General features: G+C 46.3%; 1 pseudogene; it reads right to left on the reverse strand.

The window, feature by feature from the left end:
* Positions 1-416: 416 nt before the first annotated feature.
* On the reverse strand, positions 417-10,527 carry LOC147966187 (uncharacterized; annotated as a pseudogene).
* Positions 10,528-21,336: the final 10,809 nt, after the last annotated feature.

Consider the following 21,336-nt stretch of genomic DNA (forward strand, 5'->3'; position numbering starts at 1 on the left):
GGCGTCGAGTGAATACAAAGGGAGACACTCACGTAGAAGCGACGGGGATGTCAATCTTAATCTTCGGCAATGCCTTTCGAGGCTTCGGCTTTGCAACTTTGGGATGCTTTGATGCTTTTTCGGTCGGGATTGGTGAAGAGGTCCGAGGACGCTTTGAAGACTGACCAGCCTAAGCAGTCGCCTTTTCACAGGCGCTCGGTCGTTCTTGGTCAAGCTTGGATCGCCTCTCCCTGCATGGAGGCAACTCGACTTCTTCTTCGTCACTTGAGTCATCGCTCTCTTCGTCCCCTTCACCGTCAGAAGTCCATTCGCCACTGTCACCACCGCTCGCCTCTCCTTCCAGATCTTGCTCTTGCTCTCCGTTGGGCATTGAAGACATTTTGATAAGGGCCTGAAAGAAAGCAGGAAGAATAAATTCAGTCGACGCCGTATAGACAGCTGCACGAGTGAATTCAGATTACGATCAAAACTCGGAATCAGACCTTCCCTGGTACATGGGACTGGTCGAATGGAGGAACTCTCCTGGCTCCCCTGGGGTTGTCCTTGTTTCCGGTCATGCCCGACAGCCACTTCTCCAGTGTGTCGTCATCGACCTCCTCCGGGTGAATCCGAGTGGAGTCGTCAAGACCCGAATACATCCACATCGGATGGTCTCGGGCTTGAAGAGGTTGGATGCGCCGCTAAAGGAAAATCTCCAAGAGATCCATACCGGTGACCCCGTCATGGATAAGCTGGACCACTCGCTCGACCAGCACCCTCACCTGCGCCTTCTCCTCCGGGAGCACCTTCAGAGAGGAGGGTTTCCTCACTCGGTCCATGGTAAAAGGAGGGAGGCCAGTCGACTGCCCTGGTGTCGACTGGTCTTTACAGTAAAACCAGGTCGACTGCCATCCGCGAACCGAGTCGGGAAGAATCATGGCCGGAAAGGAACTTTTCCCTCTCATCTGAACACCAAGACCCCCACACATCTGAATCACTTGAGTTCTCTCGTCACTCGGATTGGCCTTTTTCACCGTCTGAGAGCGACAAGTGAAAATGTGCTTGAAAAGACCCCAGTGAGGCCGACAACCCAGGAAGTTCTCGCACAAAGACACGAAAGCAGCGAGATAAACGATTCTGTTGGGAGTGAAGTGGTGGAGTTGTGCCCCAAAGAAATTCAGAAATCCCCGAACGAAAGGGTGAGGAGGCAAGGAAAATCCACGGTCGACGTGGGTGGCGAGGAGAACGCGCTCACCCTCCCGAGGTTGCGGCTCGGATTCCTTCCCCGGAAGTCGCGCCGATTCATGGGGGATCAGCCCTCCTTCGGCTAGGTCGTCGAGGTCTTCTTGGGTGATCTTCGAGCGGATCCAGTCGCCCTGGATCCAGCCCTTCGGCAGGCCAAGATCCACCCCGACTGGTCGCCTTCCCCTTCGCCTTTGTCGTCGTCCTCTTCGCCCGCTCCAGAGCCGCCGTCTTCTCCTTCCCCATCATCGCCGGCTAGACGCGTACGGAGTGGTGGAGCTGGGACGAGAGCGAGCACGACGAAGGAGCCTGAAGAGGGGAAGAGAGAATGGGAACGCACTGTGCAAGAGACCCCGGTCCAACGCCTTATATGAGGCCGCTTCCGAGTGGCTGACTGGTAGGTCCGGGCGGTCCTATCAAATCCCGTAACAATCGCGCACGTGATACGTGGTGAAAAAGGCGGCGCGGGGATCGAGGCGGCTCCGCCCTATCCCATCCGATTACTGCGGCCTCCCCCGTCCCGCGCGCTTCCCAAAATTTGGATCCCGCGAAATCTGCGGGCAGCAGAACAACTTGTCAGACCGAAGATCTCCTCCACGCCGTCACTCGGAGCCTCTCAAGTAAAGAAACTCACTCGATAAAAACTAAGAATGGATCAAGGCGACTGAAAAGGAAGTTGCTGTCATCACTCAGGTTCATTGATCCGAAACAAGATATGCTCATGGCATGAAAAATGAGTCGGAGAAGTGCTCAACTCCTTCCCCACTCAAACCTCGATCCATTCGGGGGCTAATGATGAAGCTATGTACCTAGGGTAGGGTCATGGACCTGTCCCAGCTGCCCTACCCAAGGAAATCTCAAGACGAAATCACCTGTCAATCGACTTGGAGGTGTTCCTCTCGACAGACTCGAAGACACTCGACCAGGAAGCAATCACTCGACCAAGGTCCAATCACTCGACGGCCCGGAGACCTAAAGGCACTCCGCACGCTAACGGTTGGTTATTAAGTAGCTTTCATGGTCATCATAGCACTTTATTAGAGGCGTTATCAGTAACGCCTCACCTTAATGTATTTAAAACCCTGCACAACTGAGGGCCGGAGGGGTCCGGCGAACTCTATATAAGCCACCCCCTCCTCAGTGTAAAGGGTTTGCACCCCTGTAATTCATACACGCATAATCCAGTCGACCGCCTCCGGGCTCTGAGACATAGGGCTATTACTTCCTCCGAGAAGGGCCTGAACTCGTAAACCTCGTGTGCTTACAACCTCTCCATAGCTAAGATCTTGCCTCTCCATACCTACCCCCCTACATTACTGTCAGACTTAGAACCACGACAAGCACCTCCCTTGGCTCCTGACATGGGGTCCAAGTCCATCCGGTAGCTTTCCTTCCAAAAATAACTTCTCGAGTTGATTTCGTTCCGTTTCGACTCCGTTTGATATTCCTTTTCTTTGAAACACTGAAATAGGCAAAAAACATCAATTCTGGGCTGGGCCTCCGGTTAATAGGTTAGTCCCAAAAATAATATAAAAGTGGATAATAAATCCCAATATTGCCCAAAACAGTAGATAACATAGCATGGAGCAACCAAAAATTATAGATACGTTGGAGACATATCAGCATCCCCATGCTTAATTCCTGCTCGTCCTCGAGTAGGTAAATGATAAAAACTGAATTTTTATGCCGAGTGCTACTTCGCATAATTTTAATGTAATTCTTCTTAATTGTGGTATGAATATTCAGATCCAAAAGATTCAAGACAAAAGTTCATATTGACATAAAAATGATAATACTTCAAGCATACTAACTAAGCAATTATGTCTTCTCAAAATAACATGGCCAAAGAAAGTTCATCCCTACAAAATAATATAGTTTAGTCTTGCTCCATTTTTGTCACACAAGAATGCTCTCATCATGCACAACCCCGATGACAAGCCAAGCAATTGTTTCATATTTTAGTAATCTCAAACCTATAAACTTCCACGCAATACATGAGCGCGAGCCATGGATATAGCACTATGGGTGGAATAGAATAATGAGGGGGGTTATGTGGAGAAGACAAAAAAGGAGAAAGTCTCACATCAATGAGGCTAAGCAATGGGCTATGGAGATGCCCACCGATTGATGTTAATGCAAGGAGTAGGGATTGCCATGCAAAGGATGCACTAGAGCTATAAATGTATGAAAGCTCAACAAAAGAAACTAGTGGGTGTGCATCTAACTTGCTTGCTCACGAAGACCTAGGGCACTTGAGGAGGCCCATTGTTGGAATATACAAGACAAGTTCTATAATGAAAAATTTCCACTAGTATATGAAAGTGATAACATGAGAGGCTCTCTACTATGAAGATCATGGTGCTACTTTGAAGCACAAGTGTGGTAAAGGATAGTAACATTGTCCCTTCTCTCTTTTTCTCTCAATTTTTTTGGGGCCTTTCCTTTTTTTATGGCCTTTCTCTTTTTTGGGGGGCCTTCTCTTTTTTTATGGACTTTCTCTTTTTTTATTCCTCGCTTGGGACAATGCTCTAATAATGATGATCATCACACTTCTATTTATTTACAACTCAATGATTACAACTCGATACTAGAACAAAGATGGCTCTATATGAATGCCTCCGGCGGTGTACCGGGATATGCAATGAATCAAGAGTGACATGTATGAAATAATTATGAATGGTGGCTTTGCCACAAATACTATGTCAACTACATGATCATGCCAAGCAATATGACAATGATGAATGTGTCATGATGAACGGAATGATGGAAAGTTGCATGGCAATATATCTCGGAATGGCTATGGAAATGCCATAACAGGTAGGTATGGTGGCTGTTTTGAGGAAGATATAAGGAGGTTTATGTGTGAAAGAGCGTATCATATCACGGAGTTTGGATGCACCGGCGAAGTTTGCGCCAACTCTCAATGTGAGAAAGGGCAGTGCACGGTACTGAAGAGGCTAGCAAGGATGGAAGGGTGAGAGTGCGTATAATCCATGGACTCAACATTAGTCATAAAGAACTCACATACTTATTGCAAAAATCTACAAGTCATCAAAAACCTCGGTACTACGCGCATGCTCCTAGGGGGATAGATTGGTAGGAAAAGACCATCGCTCGTCCCCGACTGCCACTCATAAGGAAGACAATCAAATAACACCTCATGTTTCAAATTTGTTACACAACGTTAACCGTACGTGCATGCTATGGGACTTGCAGACTTCAACACACGCATTTCTCAAATTCACAACTACTCAACTAGCACGACTTTGATATTATTATCTCCATATCTCAAAACAATCATCAAGCATCAAACTTCTCTTAGTATTCAATACTCTATATGGAAGTTTTTACTATTCTTGGATGCCTAGCATGTTATGATTATTTAAGAAAATTACCATGCTATTTAAGACTCTCAAAATGATATAAGTGAAGCATGAGAGTTCATCTATTTCTATAATACCACCACCATGCTCTAAAAAGATATAAGTGATGCACTAGAGCAACAACAAACTACTCCGGAAGATATAAGTGAAGATCAATGAGTAGTTGAATAATTATGCAACTATGTGAAGACTCTCTAACATTTAAGAATTTCAGATCTTGGTATTTTATTCAAACAGCAAGCAAAGAAAAGTAAAATTACATTCTAAGAATGGCAAACATCATGTGAAGAAGCAAAAACTTAGGATCAACCGAAACTAACCGATAGTTGTTGAAGAAGAAAGGTGGGATGCCAACTGGGGCATCCACAAGCTTAGATGCTTGAGTCTTCTTGAAATATTATCTTGGGATGCCTTGGTCATCCCCAAGCTTGAGCTTTTGTGTCTCCTTAATTCCTCTCATATCACGGTCTCCCTAAATCTCAAAAGCTTCATCCACACAAAACTCAACAAGGACCCGTGAGATAAGTTAGTATAAACCATTGCAAAAACCTTATCATACTCTACTGTAGAAAATCACTAAAATTATTATTCAACATTGCATACTAAATGCCTCTGCATATTTAATAGTCCTATCCTCAAATAGAATCATTAAAGAAGCAAACATATGCAAACAATGCAAACATAACAGCAATCTGCCTAAACAGGACAGTCTGTAAAGAATGCAGCAACATCCATACTTCCCTAGCTCCAAAAATTATGAAAGAAAATTACCACTTTATTAAATTTATCAGAGCTTAATATGCAACAGGTTTCAACATTTTATCACATTCTGAATTTTCTAGGGAATTATTGCAACAGCGGTAAACTTTCTGTTTTCAAACAGCAACATGTGGACTTGTAACATAGGCATAGTAAAGACTATCAATGCCACTTTTATTAGAATAAAAGATGCAAAACATTGTTATAAATAACAGCAAGCAAATATTAACAAAATAAATTGACGCTCCAAGCAAAACACATATCATGTGGCGAATAAAAATATAGCTCCGAGTAAAGTTACCGATGAACGAAGACGAAAGAGGGGATGCCTTCCGGGGCATCCCCAAGCTTAGGCTCTTGGCTATCCTTGAATATTACCTTGGGGTTCCTTGGGCATCCACAAGATTAGGCTCTTGCCACTCCTTATTCCATATTCCATTGAATCCTTACCCAAAACTTGAAAACTTCACAACACAAAACTTAACAGAAAACTCGTAAGCTCCGTTAGTATAAGAAAATAAATCACCACTTCAAGGTAATGTAATGAACTCATTATTTATTTATATTGGTGTTAAAACTACTGTATTCCAACTTCTCTATGGTTTATAAATTATTTTACTAGCCATAGATTCATCAAAATAAGTAAACAACACATGAAAAACAGAATCTGTCAAAAACAGAACAGTCTGTAGTAATCTGGATCAAACGTATACTTCTGGAACTCATAAAATTCTCAAATAAATTGCTGGACCTGAGGAATTTATCTATTAATCATATGCAAAAAGAATTAACTAAATATCACTTTCCAAATAAATATGGCAGCAATTCTCGTGAGAGCTAAAGTTTCTGTTTTTTACAGCATGATCAACAAGACTTTCCCCAAGTCTTCCCAAAGGTTCTACTTGGCACAAACACTACTTAAAAGCATAAAACCACATCTAAACAGAGGCTATATGAATTATTTATTACTAAACAGGAACAAAAATCAAGGAACAAAAATAAAATTGGGTTGCCTCCCAACAAGCGCTATCGTTTAACGCCCCTAGCTAGGCATGATGATTTCAATGATGCTCACATAAAGGATAAGAATTGTAACATAAAGAGAGCTTCATGAAGAATATGACTAGCACATTTAAGTCTAACATACATCCTATGCATAGGGATTTTGTGAGCAAACAACTTATGGGAACAAGAATCAACTTGCATAGGAAGGTAAAGCAAGCAAAACTTCAAAAATTTAAGCACATAGAGAGGAAACTTGATATTATTGCAATTCCTACAAGCATATATTCCTCCCTCATAATAATTTTCAGTAGCATCATGAATGAATTCAACAATATAACCAGCACCTAAAGCATTCTTTTCATGATCTACAAACATGGAAAATTTACTACTCTCCACATAAGCAAAATTCTTCTCATGAATAATAGTGGGAGCAAACTCAACAAAGTAACTATCATAGGATTGAAAATTGAAATCAAGATGGCAAGTTTCATTGTTATAATTATTCTTTAAAGCATATGTGTCATCACAATAATCATCATAGATAGGAGGCATGCTTTCATCATAATAAATTTGCTCAACAAAACTTGGGGGACAAAAAATATCATCTTCATCAAACATAGCTTCCCCAAGCTTGTGGCTTTGCATATCATTAGCATAATGGATATTCAAGGAATTCATACTAACAATATTGCAATCATGCTCATCATTCAAATATTTAGTGCCAAACATTTTATAGATTTCTTCTTCTAGCACTTGAGCACAATTATCCTTTCCATCATACTCACGAAAGATATTAAAAAGGTGAAGCGTATGAGACAAACTCAATTCCATTTTTTATAGTTTTCTTTTATAAACTAAAATAGTGATAAAACAAGAAACTAAAAGACTCTATTGCAAGATCTAAAGATATACCTTCGAGCGCTAACCTCCCCGGCAACGGCGCCAGAAAAGAGCTTGATGTCTACTATACAACCTTCTTCTTGTAGACATTGTTGGGCCTCCAAGTGCAGAGGTTTGTAGGATAGTAGAAAATTTCCCTCAAGTGGATGAACTAAGGTTTATCAATCCGTAGGAGGCGTAGGATGAAGATGGTCTCTCCCTGCAACCAAATAGCAAAGAGTCTCTTGTGTCCCCAACACACCCAATACAATGGTAAATTGTATAGGTGCACTAGTTCGGCGAAGAGATGGTGATACAAGTGGTATATGGATGACAGATATGAGAATTTGTAATCTGAAATTATAAAAACAGCAAGGTAACTAATGATAAAAGTGAGCGTAAACGGTATTGCAATGATAGGAAATAAGGCCTAGGGTTCATACTTTCACTAGTGCAAGTTCCCTCAACAATACTAACATAATTGGATCACATAACTATCCCTCAACATGTAACAAAGAGTCACTCCAAAGTCACTAATAGCGGAGAACGAACGAAGAGATTATGGTAGGGTACGAAACCACCTCAAAGTTATTCTTTCCAATCAATCCGTTGGGCTATTCCTATAAGTGTCACAAACAGCCCTAGAGTTCGTACTAGAATAACACCTTAAGACACAAATCAATCAAAACCCTAATGTCACCTAGATACTCCAATTTCACCTCAAGTATCCGTGGGTATGATTATACGATATACATCACACAATCTCAGATTCATTCAACCAACACATAGAACCTCAAAGAGTGCCCCAAAGTTTCTACCAAAGAATCACGACGAAAACGTGTGCCAACCGCTATGCATAGGTTCATGGGAGGAACCCGCAAGTTGATCACCAAAACATACATCAAGTGAATCACGTGGTATCCCATTGTCACCACAGATACGCACGGCAAGACATACATCAAGTGTTCTCAAATCTTTAAAGACTCAATCCGATAAGATAACTTCAAAGGGGAAACTCAATTCATTACAAGAGAGTAGAGGGGAGGGAAGAAACATCATAGGATCCAAATATAATAGCAAAGCTCGCGATACATCAAGATCGTATCATCTCAAGAACACGAGAGAGAGAGAGAGATCAAACACATAGCTACTGGTACATACCCTCAGCCCCGAGGGAGAACTACTCCCTCCTCGTCATGGAGAGCACCGGGATGATGAAGATGGCCACCGGAGAGGGATTCCCCCCTCCGGCAGGGTGCCGGAACGGGTCTATATTGGTTTTCGGTGGCTACGGAGGCTTCTGGCAGCGGAACTCCCGATCTATTGTCTGTTCTGGAAGTTTTAGGGTACGTGAGTATATATGGGTGCAGGAAGTACGTCGGTGGAGCTTCGGGGGCCCCACGAGGTAGGGGGCGCTCCCTAGGGGGGCCTACCCTCGTGAGCACCTCCCTTGGCTCCTGACGTGGGGTCCAAGTCCATCCGGTAGCTTTCCTTCCAAAAATAACTTCTCAAGTTGATTTCGTTCTGTTTCGACTCCGTTTGATATTCCTTTTCTTCGAAACACTGAAATAAGCAAAAAAACAGCAATTCTGGGCTGGGCCTCCGGTTAATAGGTTAGTCCCAAAAATAATATAAAAGTGGATAATAAAGCCCAATATTGCCCAAAACAGTAGATAACATAGCATGGAGCAATCAAAAATTATAGATACGTTGGCGACGTATCAGCCACCGTTGTGGTGTAATACTCCCTCCGGTCCTTTTTACTCTGCATATTAGGTTTGTCTGAAGTTAATCTCATTCAACTTTGACCAAATTTATATAAAAAATTATAGACATTCACATAACAACACCAATATCATTAGATTCATCTTGGAATATATTTTCATATTATATTTATTAGATATTATAGATCCTAATAATTTCTAATATAAATTTGGTCAAACTTAGCAAAGTTTGACTTTCGGCAAATCCAATGTGCAGAGTAAAAAGGATCGGAGGGAGTACCCTACTCCAGTGTGGTGTGGTGGATTGCCTCTTGGTCTGAGGATGAATAGTACAAGGGGAAGAATAGCCTCCTAAGGAGACGTGTTCTTATGCTTGGTGAACTTGTGGTTGTCCTGGTCTCTCTTGGTCCGACCGATCGATCGACCCCCCCACTACGGAGGTGGCTAGTCCTATTTGTAGAGGCCCTGGTCCCCTCCCGAAATATTGAGTGGGAAGGGAGCCAACAACGGCCAATTCGAAAGGGGACAGCGAGTACAGCTTATCCTAACAAAAGCAGTCTTCGCCTGCAAAAGGCTCTGGGGGTGACGCCGTCTTGGGCTCCACGGTGACCTCCGTCTTGCCATCCTTTTTGTCTTGGTCTCGTTGCACTGATATGGAAACCTTTGCTTGACGCCTCGGTACTCCGCTTCTGCGCCTGCTTCCTTAGCACCAAAGAGGAAACAAGGACACTGTGCACGCTGGCGCCCGCCTGGCCTTGGTCGTCATGGCTCACGTCACTAGAACCTCGCGAGGTTCACCTGGCCTTGAACTCTCCGCCCCTCGTGAGCCAGCCTGGTGAGGCCGCTCCTGAGGAGGTCTTGTCTCGTCCGCCTCGCGAGGGTCTTGAGTCCTTGCTGGTGAAGATGGGTCGTACGAGCCCGCTCGCAGAGCCACCCCGTGGGCCGTAGGCAGGCAAGTCTGGAGACCCCCGTTCCCAGAACACCGACAGTAGCCCCCGGGCGCAAGGCGCGCTCGGGCTTGGCTTCGAGGCGAAGCCAAAGGTCAAGCATGGAGCGTCGCGGGCCCCAATAGCCTGCGGCCTTGGTCGACATGTGGTGGTTGATTGGACGTGGGCGTCTCCGCTTCCCCACGCTGCCTCGGCAACTGCCCGACTGTCAAAAGGTTGGGCTGGACAACTTTTGCCTTCACTTGCTCACATCCCCTTTCTTGCACCCTGCCTCCGAAATCTCCAGATCTACTCCTATCCTTCCCGCACCCGCGACCAATGGCGCCCTAGAGTGTCAAGCCTGCCTCGTCGCCGGCTTGGTACGAGCCAGCTCTCGACACGCCCAACGTTTCGCAGAAGAATCTCGCCGCCACACGCTTGCTGACGGCGGGGGAAAGCAACGAGAAGGGGAAGATTGGACTCCGGGCCGGCTCTGACATGCCTAAGCCCGAGGGAAGCACCTTCTACCCCTTCTTCACGAGCAGCATCGCCGCTGAGCTGGTTCCCCCCTTCTTTGACTTCTTTTACGAGGTCCTTGATCACTACGGGCTGTAGGCGTTTCATCTTCATCCCAACTCCATCCTTCTTTTGTCGATCTTCGCCTACTACTGCAAGGCGTACCTCGGCGTGATGCTGTCCATGGCCCTTCTACGCCACTTCTTCTTCCTCCGTGCCAAGGAGGGTCACGCCTCCAGGTGTGTCAATTTCATCACGGCCGGCAAGGCCAACTCGATCTCGGATACGGGGAAGAAAGCCGACGGCTTCCGGAGCAAGTGAGCCATGATGGATGCTAAATGCATCCACCCACGCTTGGCGCTGCCGACGGAGAGGCCCCAGTCTGACAAGGGGTGGTCCCGCGTGAAGCTCACCGACTAGCGGGCGACGTTGGTGCTAGAGCAGATAAAGTCCGACTTGAAGCCGGGCAACGCGAAGGCGGCGAAGATTACAGGGGCCATGCTCCTGAGGGAATTCCTGGCGCTGCGCGTGGCCCGGCTTCAAGCCTGCACGCGTCCCTTGTGGGAGCTTGGGGACGAAGAGGACAAGGTTCGCTTGAGCTTGAAGGCCTTGTCCGGCGAGGAGCTGACCGCAGCTCTCTGCCTCTTGGTTGGGGACGATCAGGAGTATCCGCCGAATGTCTTCACTCCCTTGTTCCGCCACAAGGACGGGGCGCTGGTGGTGGCCTCCAGGCCAACCTTTGACGGGCGCGGACTGGTGCCGCCAGTGCTCACTGGGGCCCCTGCGACGCCGACGCCGGTGGAGCTGTCTTCTGGTGAGTCCCGCGGGGAGGAAGGAGAGGAGGAGGAAAACTCGGAGGTGACCCCCGAGGGGATGGGGGAGACCTCCCCCTTGAGTAAATCTTACATCATCCGCGCCTTTCCGGACAATGACGAGGACGGCGACCACCTGGAGAGGGAAGAGCCGCCCGTCGTCCCGACGAGGGACCGATCGGCGTTGTTCTCCCGGGATGCTGCTTCTGTTCCGACGCCGCCTAGAGCCGCTTCTGGCCCAACTGCCACTCTTGCTTCTGCTTTCGGAGCTGGTGCGGCCGCGCCTCGAGTTGCGAAGCTCTCTGACTTCAAGATCACCAAGAGGAGGGTGGACTACGCTGCTGTGGACCAGTAAGTGCTTGAGCTTCATCTTGTTCTTGCTTATACTGCTGCCTCTTGATGTTCGTCCTTGTTTTTGCTGTTGTAGCTTGTTTTCCGACTCTTTTACCCTTGTTGTGCAACTAGGCCGATGCTTGTGGTGAAGAGGAGGAGGGAGAGCGAGGTGGTGCTGCTTGAGTCCGGGTTGCCTCCTGCGACCGCGCCCCTCTCCCCGAGCAAAGGTGGGGATAGTGCTCGTGCTTCTCCAGCCCGATCATCCTTGCGAAGCCGGGAGGAGCATCCTCGGGAGGTGTCAGCCCCCGAAGCGCCGCTGACTCAGGAGGTGCCAACGTCCGGCTCGGGCGCTGAGGTCCAAGAGGCTCAGGAGCTTTCTGCCTCTCAGGCCATGGTGACGACGCCTCTTCTTCCTTATGCGTCACTACTCCAAGGTTCTTCTTCCTCCTCTGCTATCTTGGAGCGTGCCCTTTCAGAGATGACTCAGCTGCGGGAAGATCTCCTGGGCGCGGATCCACGCCTGGTAGCCGGGGCCTGGAGCTGGCCTCCGGCTGGCTTCAGTCTGACGCAGCAGTCCGAGCGGCGCTAGGCCAGGCTGCGACGACCTCCGAGAAGGAGAAACGGGCCGTAGCCCAAGCTGCGGCCGATCGCGAGGCGGCGCTGAAGGACGCTGAAGCCGCCCACGACCGCTGTAGGGCGCTGGAGGACGAGCTGAAGGGTCTGCATGATGAGCGCGTAGAAGAAGCTCGCGGCCGTCAGGCAAAGGAGGAGGAGATGAAGGCCCGGGAGGACGCCATCAAGGACTGCGACGCCGAGCTGGGGGGTTGGCGAAGGCGCAGGCCACTGTGCAGCCGGCTGGAGGAGATGGAGCGGAAGGTGGAGGCAAAGGGGGTTGATCTTGACGCCAAGGCGAAGGTTCTGGCCGAGGACCGCGCGGCCTTCACGCTTCTGGAGAAGAGGTCTTGCGAGGCACTGAAGTCACTCTATGAGAAGGGCTTGGAGAAGCCATTGGCCACTAATGAGGATGGCCCTGCCCAGTTGCTTCCCTACTTGGTCGATGCACTTGAGGAAGTCGTGTGTGGCATTGGCCCCATGGCAGAGGCAGAGGCTCGCGTCCTTTCCTCAGCCGCACTGACGCGCGTCTTCAGCCACCTCCATCTTCGCGATCCTGTCACCCGCCTCGACGAGCTGCTGGAGCCTGTGGACGAGGAGCGTTGTGCGGCTGCCGCCGCAACCGTGAAGGGTCAGGTGGAAGCCTTGCTGGAGAAGTTCGTGTTGGAAATATGCCCTAGAGGCAATAATAAAATGATTATTATTATATTTCCTTGTTCATGATAATTGTCTATTGTTCATGCTATAATTGTGTTATCCGGAAATCATAATACATGTGTGAATACATAGACCATAACATGTCCCTAGTGAGCCTCTAGTTAACTAGCTCGTTGATTAATAGATAGTCACGGTTTCCTGACTATGGACATTGCATGTCATTGATAACGGGATCACATCATTAGGAGAATGATGTGATGGACAAGACCCAATCCTAAGCATAGCACAAGATCGTGTAGTTCGTTTGCTAAAGCTTTTCCAATGTCAAGTATCATTTCCTTATACCATGAGATCGGGTAACTCCCGGATGCCGTAGGAGTGCTTTGGGTGTACCAAACGTCACAACGTAACTGGGTGACTATAAAGGTATACTACAGGTATCCCCAAAAGTATCTGTTGGGTTGACACGGATCGAGACTGGGATTTGTCACTCCGTATAATGGAGAGGTATCTCTGGGCCCACTCGGTAATGCATCATCATAATGAGCTCAATGTGACCAAGTGTTTGGTCATGGGATCATGCATTACGGTATGAGTAAAGTGACTTGCCGATAACGAGATTGAACGAGGTATTTGGGATACCGACGATCGAATCTCGAGCAAGTAACGTACCGATTGACAAAGGGAATTGAATACGGGATTGATTGAATCCTTGACATCGTGGTTCATCCGATGAGATCATCGTGGAACATGTGGGAGCCAACATGGGTATCCAGATCCCGCTGTTGGTTATTAACCGGAGAGTCGTCTCGGTCATGTCTGCGTGTCTCCCGAAGCCGTAGGGTCTACACACTTAAGGTTCGGTGACGCTAGGGTTGTAGAGATATTAGTATGTGGTAACCCGAAAGTTGCTTGGAGTCCCGGATGAGATCCCGAACGTCACGAGGAGTTCCGGAATGGTCCGGAGGTGAATATTTATATATAGGAAGTCTAGTTTCGGCCATCGGGAAAGTTTCGGGGGTAATCGGTATTGTACCGGGACCACCGGAAGGGTCCCGGGGGTCCACTGGGTGGGGCCACCTATCCCGGAGGGCCCCGTGGGCTGAAGTGGGAGGGGAACCAGCCCCTGGTGGGCTGGTGCGCCCCCCATGGGCCTCCCCCTACGCCTAGGGTTGGAAACCCTAGGGGTGGGGGGCGCCTCACCTGACTTGGGGGGCAAGTCCCCCTTGGCCGCCGCCCCCCTTGGAGATTGGATCTCCTAGGACCGCCCCCCTAGGGGCCCTATATATAGTGGGGTGAGGGAGGGCAGCCGCACCCATGTCCCTGGTGCCTCTCTCTCCCCACGTAACATCTCTCTCTCTCTCGTTGGAGCTTGGCGAAGCCTTGCCGAGATCACCGCTGCTTCCACCACCACGCCGTTGTGCTGCTGGATCTCCATCAACCTCTCCTTCCCCTTACTGGATCAAGAAGGAGGAGACGTCTTCCCTAACCGTACGTGTGTTGAACGGGGAGGTGCCGTCCGTTCGGCGCTCGGTCATCGGTGATTTGGATCACGACGAGTACGACTCCATCAACCCCGTTCTCTTGAACGCTTCCGCTCACGATCTACAAGGGTATGTAGATGCACTCCTCTTCCCCTTGTTGCTAGATGACTCCATAGATTGATCTTGGTGATGCGTAGAAAATTTTAAAATTCTGCTACGTTCCCCAATAGTGGCATCATGAGCTAGGTCTATGCGTAGTTTCTATGCACGAGTACAACACAAGTTGTTGTGGGTGTTGATTTCATCAATTTACTTGTCGTTACTAGTCTTATCTTGATTCGGAGGCATCGTGGGATGAAGCGGCCCGGACCGACCTTACACGTACGCTTACGTGAGACTGGTTCCACCGACTAACATGCACTAGTTGCATAAGGTGGCTAGCGGGTGTCTGTCTCTCCCACTTTAGTCGGATCGGATTCGATGAAAAGGGTCCTTATGAAGGGTAAATAGAAATTGGCATATCACGTTGTGGTTTTGGCGTAGGTAAGAAAAGTTCTTGCTAGAAACCTATAGCAGCCACGGAAAAACTTGCAACAACAATTAGAGGACGTCTAACTTGTTTTTGCAGCATATGTCGTGTGATGTGATATGGCCAAAAGGATGTGATGAATGATATATGTGATGTATGAGATTGATCATGTTCTTCTAGTAGGAATCACGACTTGCATGTCGATGAGTATGACAACCGGCAGGAGCCATAGGAGTTGTCTTAATTTATTTATGACCTGCGTGTCAACATAAACGTCATGTAATTACTTTACTTTATCGCTAACCGTTAGCCATAGTAGTAGAAGTAATAGTTGACGAGACAACTTCATGAAGACACGATGATGGAGATCATGGTGTCATGCCGGTGATGACGATGATCATGGCGCCCCTTAGATGGAGATCAAAAGGAGCAAAATGATATTGGCCATATCATGTCACTATTTGATTGCATGTGATGTTTATCATGTTTTACATCTTTTTTGCTTAGAACGATGGTAGCTTAAATAAGATGACCCCTCACAATAATTTCAAGAAAGTGTCCCCACTAACTGTGCACCGTTGCGAAGGTTCGTTGTTTTGAAGAACCACGTGATGATCGGGTGTGATAGATTCTAACGTTCGAATACAACAGGTGTAAGCCAGATTTACACACGCAATACACTTAGGTTGACTTGACGAGCCTAGCATGTACAGACATGGCCTCGGAACACGGAAGACCAAAAGGTCGAACATGAGTCATATAGAAGATACGATCAACATGAAGATGTTCACCGATGATGACTGGTCCGTCTCACGTGATGGTCAGACACGGCCTAGTTGACTCAGATCATGTATCACTTAGATGACTAGAGGGATGTCTGTCTGAGTGGGAGTTCATTAAATAATTTGATTAGATGAACTTAATTATCATGAACTTAGTCTAAAAACCTTTGCAAAATGTCTTGTAGATCAAATGGCCAATGCTCATGTCAACCTCAACTTCAACGCGTTCCTAGAGAAAACCAAGCTGAAAGATGATGGCCGCAACTATACGGACTGGGTCCGGAACCTGAGGATCATCCTCATAGCTGCCAAGAAAGCATATGTCCTAGAAGAACCGCTAGGTGATGCACCCATCCCAGAGAACCAAGATGTTATGAACGCTTGGCAGTCGCGTGCTGATGATTACTCCCTCGTTCAGTGCGGCATGCTTTATATCTTAGAACCGGGCTCCAAAAGCATTTTGAGCAACACGAAGCATATGAGATGTTCGAAGAGCTGAAAATGGTTTTCCAAGCTCAAGCCCGGGTCGAGAGATATGAAGTCTCCGACAAGTTCTACAGTTGTAAGATGGAGGAAAATAGTTCTATCAGTGAGCACATACTCAAAATGTCTGGGTTGCATAACCGCTTGTCCCAGCTGGACATTAACCTCCCGGACGAGGCGGTCATTGACATAATCCTTCAGTCGCTCCCACCTAGCTACAAGAGCTTTGTGATGAACTACAATATGCAGGGGATGGTGAAAACTATTCCTGAAGTATTTTCAATGCTGAAATCAGCGGAGGTGGAAATCAAAAAGGAACATCAAGTGTTGATGGTCAATAAAACCACTAGTTTCAAGAAAGGCAAGGGTAAGAAGAACTTCAAGAAGGACGGCAAAGGGGTTGCCGCGCCCGGTAAGCAAGCTGCCGGGAAGAAGCCAAAGAATGGACTCAAACCTGAGACTGAGTGCTTTTATTGCAAGGGAAAGGGACACTGGAAGCGGAACTGCCCCAAATACTTAGCGGACAAGAAGGCCGGCAACACTAAAGGTATATGTGATATACATGTAATTGATGTGTACCTTACCAGTACTCGTAGTAGCTCCTAGGTATTTGATACCGGTGCGGTTGCTCATATTTGTAACTCAAAACAGGAGCTGCGGAATAAGCGGAGACTGGCGAAGGACGAGGTGACGATGCGCATCGGGAATGGTTCCAAGGTCGATGTGATCGCCGTCGGCACGCTACCTCTACATTTACCTACGGGATTAGTTTTAAACCTCAATAATTGTTATTTAGTGCCAGCTTTGAGCATGAACATTGTATCTGGATCTCGTTTAATACGAGATGGCTACTCATTTAAATCCGAGAATAATGGTTGTTCCATTTATATGAGAGATATGTTTTATGGTCATGCCCCGCTGGTCAATGGTTTATTCTTAATGAATTTCGAACGTGATGTTCATATTCATAGTGTGAATACCAAAAGATGTAAGATTGATAATGATAGTCCCACATATCTGTGGCACTGCCGCCTTGGTCACATCGGTGCCAAACGCATGAAGAAGCTCCATACAGATGGACTTTTGGAGTCTCTTGATTTCGAATCATTTGACACGTGCGAAACATGCCTCATGGGTAAAATAACCAAGACTCCGTTCTCCGGAACAATGGAGCGAGCAACCAACTTATTGGAAATTATACATACTAATGTGTGCGGTCCAATGAGCATTGAGGCTCGCGGTGGCTATCGTTATGTTCTCACTCTCACTGATGACTTAAGTAGATATGGGTATGTCTATTTGATGAAACACAAGTTTGAGACCTTTGAAAAGTTCAAGGAATTTCAGAATGAGGTAGAGAATCAACGTGATCAAAAGATAAAATTCTTACGATCAGATCGTGGGGGAGAATATTTAAGTCACGAATTTGGTATGCACTTAAGGAAATGTGGAATCGTTTCACAACTCACGCCGCCTGGAACACCTCAGCGTAACGGTGTGTCCGAACGTCGTAATCGCACTCTATTGGATATGGTGCGATCTATGATGTCACTCACTGATTTACCACTATCATTTTGGGGATACACTCTAGAGACAGCTACATTCACTTTAAATAGGGCACCGTCTAAATCCGTTGAGACGACACCGTATGAATTATGGTTTGGGAAGAAACCTAAGCTGTCGTTTCTAAAAGTTTGGGGATGCGATGCTTATGTCAAGAAACTTCAACCTGAAAAGCTCGAACCCAAGTCGGATACCCTAAGGAAACCATTGGGTATACCTTCGACCTCAGATCCGAAGGCAAGATCTTTGTTGCCAAGAACGGGTCTTTTCTGGAGAAAGAGTTTGTCTCGAGAGAAGTAAGTGGGAGGAAAGTAGAACTCGATGAAGTACTGCCTCTTGAACCGGAAAGTAGCGCAGCTCAGGAAGATGTTCCTGTGGTGCCTGCACCGACTAGAGAGGAAGTTAATGATGATGATCAAGGTACTTTGGATCAAGTTGCTACTGAACTTCAAAGGTCCACAAGGACACGTTCCACACTAGAATGGTATGGTAACCCTGTCTTGGAAATCATGTTGTTAGACAAGGGTGAACCTTCGAGCTATGAAAAAGCAATGGCGGGCCCAGATTCCAACAAATGGCTTGAAGCCATGCAATCCGAGATAGGATCCATGTATGAAAACAAAGTATGGACTTTGACAGACTTGCCCGACGATCGGCGAGCGATAGAGAATAAATGGATCTTTAAGAAGAAAACGGACGCGAATGGTAATGTTACCATCTATAAGGCTCGACTTGTCGCTAAGGGTTATCGACAAGTTCAAGGGGTTGACTACGATGAGACCTTCTCACCCGTAGCGAAGCTGAAGTCTGTCTGAATCATGTTAGCAATTGCCGCATACTATGATTATGAGATATGGCAAATGGACGTCAAAACGGCATTCCTTAACGGCTTTCTTAAGGAAGAATTGTATATGATGCAGCCGGAAGGTTTTGTCGATCCTAAGAAGGCTAACAAGGTATGCAAGCTCCAACACTCCATCTATGGGCTGGTGCAAGCATCTCGGAGTTGGAACATTCGCTTTAATGAAATGATCAAAGCGTTTGGGTTTATGCAGACTTATGGAGAAGCCTGCGTTTACAAGAAAGTGAGTGGGAGCTCTTTAGCATTTCTCATATTATATGTGGATGACATACTTTTGATGGGAAATGATATAGAACTTCTGGACAGTATTAAGGCCTACTTGAATAAGTGTTTTTCAATGAAGGACCTTGGAGAAGCTACTTACATATTAGGCATCAAGATCTATAGAGATAGATCGAGACGCCTCATAGGTCTTTCACAAAGCACATACCTTGATAAGATATTGAAGAAGTTCAATATGGATCAGTCCAAGAAGGGGTTCTTGCCTGTGTTGCAAGGTGTGAAATTGAGCTCAGCTCAATGTCCGACCACGGCAGAAGATAGAGAAAAGATGAGTGTCGTCCCCTATGCCTCAGCCATAGGGTCTATCATGTATGCCATGCTGTGTACCAGACCTGATGTAAACCTTGCCATAAGTTTGGTAGGAAGGTACCAAAGTAATCCCGGCATGGAACACTGGACAGCGGTCAAGAACATCCTGAAGTACCTGAAAAGGACTAAGGATATGTTTCTCGTATATGGAGGTGACGAGGAGCTCGTCGTAAAGGGTTACGTCGACGCTAGCTTCGACACAGATCTGGATGACTCAAAGTCACAAACTAGATACGTGTATATTTCGAATGGTGGGGTAGTAAGCTGGTGCAGTTGCAAGCAAAGTGTCGTGGCGGGATCTACATGTGAAGCGGAGTACATGGCAGCCTCGGAGGCAGCGCATGAAGCAATCTGGATGAAGGAGTTCATCACCGACCTAGGAGTCATACCCAATGCGTCGGGGCCGATCACTCTCTTCTGTGACAACACTGGAGCTATTGCCCTTGCCAAGGAACCCGGGTTTCACAAGAAGACCAGGCACATCAAGCGTCGCTTCAACTCCATTCGTGAAAATGTTCAAGATGGAGACATAGATATTTGCAAAGTACATACGGACCTGAATGTCACAGATCCATTGACTAAACCTCTTCCGCGAGCAAAACATGATCAACACCAGAACTCTATGGGTGTTCGATTCATCACAATGTAACTAGATTATTGACTCTAGTGCAAGTGGGAGACTGTTGGAAATATGGCGTAGAGGCAATAATAAAATGACTATTATTATATTTCCTTGTTCATGATAATTGTCTATTGTTCATGCTATAATTGTGTTATCCGGAAATCATAATACATGTGTGAATACATAGACCATAACATGTCCCTAGTGAGCCTCTAGTTAACTAGCTCATTGATCAATAGATAGTCACGGTTTCCTGACTATGGACATTGGATGTCATTGATAACGGGATCACATCATTAGGAGAATGATGTGATGGACAAGACCCAATCCTAAGCATAGCACAAGATCGTGTAGTTCGTTTGCTAGAGATTTTCCAATGTCAAGTATCATTTCCATAGACCATGAGATCGTGTAACTCCCGGATGCCGTAGGAGTGCTTTGGGTGTACCAAACGTCACAACATAACTGGGTGACTATAAAGGTATACTATAGGTATCCCCGAAAGTATCTGTTGGGTTGACACGGATCGAGACTGGGATTTGTCACTCAGTATAATGGAAAGGTATCTCTGGGCCCACACTACAAGAAATATGTCAACTTATGACCACCACTATTGGTCACTGAAAGGTCACAAATTTCCATTTATGACCTTTTTGTGACCAAAAACATAAGGTCAAAAGCTGGGCGTCGTAAACTGACTATAGCGACCTTTCTTCTGGAATGGTCGGAAATGTTTATGACCAAAATAAGTCCACTGTGGCGTTTTGGTCACTAGCAACCTCCCCAGGCCACGTAGGCATCCAGCGTGGCAAGCTGATGTGGCACAAGATTCAGCCCGGTCCAATTCGGTTTTCTACATGGGCTTAGCCCAACAATTCGGCCTTTTTACTGTATATTTTTTCTATGAATTTTGTCTAGCTACATGGGCCTGGCCCAACAATTTGGCCTTTTTTATATTTTGGGCCATGGCCTTTTTAGTTTTTCAATATATATTTTTCAATCTGGTCCCACAAGTCAGATGGGTCCCACTTGTCATAATCTCCTATATTGGTCCCACATGTCAAAAATGTGAGCATTGTTTAGATTATTTTCACAAATGGGCCCACTAATCAGGTTTCCATTTCACACGTCTTCAAATCACACAAATAATCCATATTTTAAATAGAACAGAAAAAATGTAGAATTTCTTAGGCCTGGAGCTACTGTACATAGTCTATTACAATCTATGCATAGTCTATTACAACCCAGATATGCCTACTATTACAGTACTATAATATTTACAGTTTATTATAGTCAAACAGAAAAAATCTTTGCTGCTAGGGCTACACGCCGCTTTGAACTTGAAATTTCCTAGGCCTGGAGCTCCTGTAAAAGGGTGAACACAAAGGCATTAGAGTACCATCTTCATTCCTGGAGTAGATATTCAAACCTCCAGGTTTAGTGTATAGACAATCTAGAAAATATATATTTAACAAAATTTCACAGAAATGCAGATGTCTATAATGTAATGAAGATGTAATCACAACAACTGATGTATACATGAGAAGCAGCAACTAAAAGAATTCTACAATCTTTCATAGCAAGATATTGTAT

The sequence above is a fragment of the Triticum urartu genome, chromosome 6A (genome assembly GCF_056163025.1).
Source record: "Triticum urartu cultivar PI428250 chromosome 6A, HENAU_Tu73, whole genome shotgun sequence".
NCBI lineage: Eukaryota > Viridiplantae > Streptophyta > Magnoliopsida > Poales > Poaceae > Triticum > Triticum urartu.